Source organism: Melopsittacus undulatus, chromosome 14 (assembly GCF_012275295.1).
Source record: "Melopsittacus undulatus isolate bMelUnd1 chromosome 14, bMelUnd1.mat.Z, whole genome shotgun sequence".
Lineage (NCBI taxonomy): Eukaryota > Metazoa > Chordata > Aves > Psittaciformes > Psittaculidae > Melopsittacus > Melopsittacus undulatus.
The window spans coordinates 6,947,049-6,953,048 of record NC_047540.1 but is presented as its reverse complement, the minus strand read 5'-3'; positions in this window follow the sequence as shown (position 1 = coordinate 6,953,048).

The following is a 6,000-nucleotide window of genomic DNA, read 5'->3' as shown; positions in this document are numbered from 1 at the left end:
CCCAGCCATAATGCCAGACTGAGGGCACCCTAACCCTAATGTCGGGAAGAGGCCACCCCTAGCCCTAATGTCGGAGATAGGGGGGGGGGGGGGGGGGCCCTAACCCTAATGTCGGAAAGGGGGGACAATAAGCCTAATGGCGGAAAGTGGGTACCCTAACCCTAATGTCGGGAGGGGGGCACCCCAGCCATAATGCCAGACTGAGGGCACCCTAACCCTAATGGCGGGAAGAGGCCACCCCTAGCCCTAATGTCGGAGATAGGGGGGGGGGGGGGGGGGCCCTAACCCTAATGTCGGAAAGGGGGGACAATAACCCTAATGGCGGAAAGTGGGTACCCTAAACCTAATGTCGGGAGGGGGGCACCCCAGCCATAATGCCAGACTGAGGGCACCCTAACCCTAATGGCGGGAAGAGGCCACCCCTAGCCCTAATGTCGGAGATAGGGGGGGGGGGGGGGGGGGCCCTAACCCTAATGTCGGAAAGGGGGGACAATAACCCTAATGGCGGAAAGTGGGTACCCTAACCCTAATGTCGGGAGGGGGGCACCCCAGCCATAATGCCAGACTGAGGGCACCCTAACCCTAATGGCGGGAAGAGGGCACCCCTAGCCCTAATGTCGGAGATAGGGGGGGGGGGGGGGGGGGCCCAAACCCAAATTTCGGAAAGGGGGGACAAAAACCCTAATGGCGGAAAGTGGGTACCCTAACCCTAATGTCGGGAGGGGGGCACCCCAGCCATAATGTCAGACTGAGGGCACCCTAACCCTAATGGCGGGAAGAGGGCACCCCTAGCCCTAATGTCGGAGATAGGGGGGGGGGGGGGGGGCCCTAACCCTAATGTCGGAAAGGGGGGACAATAACCCTAATGGCGGAAAGTGGGTACCCTAACCCTAATGTCGGGAGGGGGGCACCCCAGCCATAATGCCAGACTGAGGGCACCCTAACCCTAATGGCGGGAAGAGGCCACCCCTAGCCCTAATGTCGGAGATAGGGGGGGGGGGGGGGGGCCCTAACCCTAATGTCGGAAAGGGGGGACAATAACCCTAATGGCGGAAAGTGGGTACCCTAACCCTAATGTCGGGAGGGGGGCACCCCAGCCATAATGCCAGACTGAGGGCACCCTAACCCTAATGGCGGGAAGAGGCCACCCCTAGCCCTAATGTCGGAGATGGGGGGGGGGGGGGGGGCCCTAACCCTAATGTCGGAAAGGGGGGACAATAACCCTAATGGCGGAAAGTGGGTACCCTAACCCTAATGTCGGGAGGGGGGCACCCCAGCCATAATGCCAGACTGAGGGCACCCTAACCCTAATGGCGGGAAGAGGCCACCCCTAGCCCTAATGTCGGAGATGGGGGGGGGGGGGGGGCCCTAACCCTAATGTCGGAAAGGGGGGACAATAACCCTAATGGCGGAAAGTGGGTACCCTAACCCTAATGTCGGGAGGGGGGCACCCCAGCCATAATGCCAGACTGAGGGCACCCTAACCCTAATGGCGGGAAGAGGCCACCCCTAGCCCTAATGTCGGAGATAGGGGGGGGGGGGGGGGCCCTAACCCTAATGTCGGAAAGGGGGGACAATAACCCTAATGGCGGAAAGTGGGTACCCTAACCCTAATGTCGGGAGGGGGGCACCCCAGCCATAATGCCAGACTGAGGGCACCCTAACCCTAATGGCGGGAAGAGGCCACCCCTAGCCCTAATGTCGGAGATAGGGGGGGGGGGGGGGGCCCTAACCCTAATGTCGGAAAGGGGGGACAATAACCCTAATGGCGGAAAGTGGGTACCCTAACCCAAATGTCGGGAGGGGGGCACCCCAGCCATAATGCCAGACTGAGGGCACCCTAACCCTAATGTCGGGAAGAGGCCACCCCTAGCCCTAATGTCGGAGATAGGGGGGGGGGGGGGGGCCCTAACCCTAATGTCGGAAAGGGGGGACAATAACCCTAATGGCGGAAAGTGGGTACCCTAACCCTAATGTCGGGAGGGGGGCACCCCAGCCATAATGCCAGACTGAGGGCACCCTAACCCTAATGGCGGGAAGAGGCCACCCCTAGCCCTAATGTCGGAGATAGGGGGGGGGGGGGGGGCCCTAACCCTAATGTCGGAAAGGGGGGACAATAACCCTAATGGCCGAAAGTGGGTACCCTAACCCTAATGTCGGGAGGGGGGCACCCCAGCCATAATGCCAGACTGAGGGCACCCTAACCCTAATGGCGGGAAGAGGCCACCCCTAGCCCTAATGTCGGAGATAGGGGGGGGGGGGGGGGGCCCTAACCCTAATGTCGGAAAGGGGGGACAATAACCCTAATGGCGGAAAGTGGGTACCCTAACCCTAATGTCGGGAGGGGGGCACCCCAGCCATAATGCCAGAATGAGGGCACCCTAACCCTAATGGCGGGAAGAGGCCACCCCTAGCCCTAATGTCGGAGATAGGGGGGGGGGGGGGGCGCCCTAACCCTAATGTCGGAAAGGGGGGACAATAACCCTAATGGCGGAAAGTGGGTACCCTAACCCTAATGTCGGGAGGGGGGCACCCCAGCCATAATGCCAGACTGAGGGCACCCTAACCCTAATGGCGGGAAGAGGCCACCCCTAGCCCTAATGTCGGAGATAGGGGGGGGGGGGGGGGCCCAAACCCTAATGTCGGAAAGGGGGGACAATAACCCTAATGGCGGAAAGTGGGTACCCTAACCCTAATGTCGGGAGGGGGGCACCCCAGCCATAATGCCAGACTGAGGGCACCCTAACCCTAATGGCGGGAAGAGGCCACCCCTAGCCCTAATGTCGGAGATAGGGGGGGGGGGGGGGGGCCCCAACCCCAATGTCGGAAAGGGGGGACAATAACCCTAATGGCGGAAAGTGGGTACCCTAACCCTAATGTCGGGAGGGGGGCACCCCAGCCATAATGCCAGACTGAGGGCACCCTAACCCTAATGGCGGGAAGAGGCCACCCCTAGCCCTAATGTCGGAGATAGGGGGGGGGGGGGGGGGCCCTAACCCTAATGTCGGAAAGGGGGGGACAATAACCCTAATGGCGGAAAGTGGGTACCCTAACCCTAATGTCGGGAAGGGGGGCACCCCAGCCATAATGCCAGACTGAGGGCACCCTAACCCTAATGGCGGGAAGAGGCCACCCCTAGCCCTAATGTCGGAGATAGGGGGGGGGGGGGGGCCCTAACCCTAATGTCGGAAAGGGGGGACAATAACCCTAATGGCGGAAAGTGGGTACCCTAACCCTAATGTCGGGCAGGGGGCACCCCAGCCATAATGCCAGACTGAGGGCACCCTAACCCTAATGTCGGGAAGAGGCCACCCCTAGCCCTAATGTCGGAGATAGGGGGGGGGGGGGGGCCCTAACCCTAATGTCGGAAAGGGGGGACAATAACCCTAATGGCGGAAAGTGGGTACCCTAACCCTAATGTCGGGCAGGGGGCACCCCAGCCATAATGCCAGACTGAGGGCACCCTAACCCTAATGTCGGGAAGAGGCCACCCCTAGCCCTAATGTCGGAGATAGGGGGGGGGGGGGGGCCCTAACCCTAATGTCGGAAAGGGGGGACAATAACCCTAATGGCGGAAAGTGGGTACCCTAACCCTAATGTCGGGAAGGGGGCACCCCAGCCATAATGCCAGACTGAGGGCACCCTAACCCTAATGGCGGGAAGAGGCCACCCCTAGCCCTAATGTCGGAGATAGGGGGGGGGGGGGGGCCCTAACCCTAATGTCGGAAAGGGGGGACAATAAGCCTAATGGCGGAAAGTGGGTACCCTAACCCTAATGTCGGGAAGGGGGCACCCCAGCCATAATGCCAGACTGAGGGCACCCTAACCCTAATGGCGGGAAGAGGCCACCCCTAGCCCTAATGTCGGAGATAGGGGGGGGGGGGGGGCCCTAACCCTAATGTCGGAAAGGGGGGACAATAACCCTAATGGCGGAAAGTGGGTACCCTAACCCTAATGTCGGGAAGGGGGCACCCCAGCCATAATGTCAGACTGAGGGCACCCTAACCCTAATGGCGGGAAGAGGGCACCCCTAGCCCCTAATGTCGGAGATAGGGGGGGGGGGGGGGCCCTAACCCTAATGTCGGAAAGGGGGGACAATAACCCTAATGGCGGAAAGTGGGTACCCTAACCCTAATGTCGGGAAGGGGGCACCCCAGCCATAATGCCAGACTGAGGGCACCCTAACCCTAATGGCGGGAAGAGGGCACCCCTAGCCCTAATGTCGGAGATGGGGGGGGGGGGGGCCCTAACCCTAATGTCGGAAAGGGGGGACAATAACCCTAATGGCGGAAAGTGGGTACCCTAACCCTAATGTCGGGAAGGGGGCACCCCAGCCATAATGCCAGACTGAGGGCACCCTAACCCTAATGGCGGGAAGAGGGCACCCTAACGCTAATGTCGGAAAGTGGGTACCCTAACCCTAATGTCGGGAAGAGTGCACCCTAACCCTAATGTCGGAAAGTGGGTACCCTAACCCTAATGTCGGGAAGAGTGCACCCTAACCCTAATGTCGGGAAGGGAGTACCCCAACCCTAATGTCAGGAAGTCTGTACGCTAACCCTAATATCAGGAAGTCTGTACCCTAATCCTATTGACGGCCCTAGCCCTAGCGGCTACCCGGGACGGATCTACCTAGCGCCTAATTTGTTTTGCCTTTCCGTCATCTATCATCTCTCATCTGCCATCTCTCATCTGCCATCGATCATGTACCCATCTATCATCATCTATCATCTAGCATTGACTTACCTGCAAAATTGACTTACCTGCAAAATTGACTTACCTGCCAAAACATCATAGGGGTACAGAAACAACCCATACAAGTACAAGATCAATAGTCCCTCCCAACCACCCCCACCCTCTGCTTTTTCAGTTAAGGCAACAATTATAACAAGTTATATTCAGGGAGGAAAACATCATAGGGGTACAGAAACAACCCATACAATATCAATAGTCCATCCAATCCACCCCCACCCTCTCCTTTTTCAGTTAAGGCAACAATTACAACAAGTTACAGTCAGGGAGGAAAAAATCATAGGGGTACAGAAACAACCCGTACAAGATCAATAGTCCATCCCATCCACCCTCACCCTCTCCTTTTTCAATTAACACAACAATTATAACAAGATATACTCAGGGAGGAAAACATCATAGGGGTACAGAAACAACCCATACAAGTACAAGATCAATAGTCCCTCCCATCCACCCCCACCCTCTGCTTTTTCAGTTAAGGCAACAATTATAACAAGTTATATTCAGGGAGGAAAACATCACAGGGGTACAGAAACAACCCATACAAATCAATAGTCCATCCCATCCACCCTCATCCTCTCCTTTTTCAATTAACACAACAATTATAACAAGTTATATTCAGGGAGAAAAACATCATAGTGGTACAGAAACAACCCATACAAGATCAATAGTCCCTCCCATCCACCCTCGCCCTCTCCGTTTTCAGTTAAGGCAACAATTATAACAAGTTATATTCAGGGAGGAAAACATCACAGGGGTACAGAAACAACCCATACAAATCAATAGTCCATCCCATCCACCCTCATCCTCTCCTTTTTCAATTAACACAACAATTATAACAAGATATACTCAGGGAGGAAAACATCATAGGGGTACAGAAACAACCCATACAAGTACAAGATCAATAGTCCCTCCCATCCACCCCCACCCTCTGCTTTTTCAGTTAAGGCAACAATTATAACAAGTTATATTCAGGGAGGAAAACATCACAGGGGTACAGAAACAACCCATACAAATCAATAGTCCATCCCATCCACCCTCATCCTCTCCTTTTTCAATTAACACAACAATTATAACAAGTTATATTCAGGGAGAAAAACATCATAGTGGTACAGAAACAACCCATACAAGATCAATAGTCCCTCCCATCCACCCTCGCCCTCTCCGTTTTCAGTTAAGGCAACAATTATAACAAGTTATAGTCAGGGAGGGAAACATCATAGGGGTACAGAAACAATCCATACAAGATCA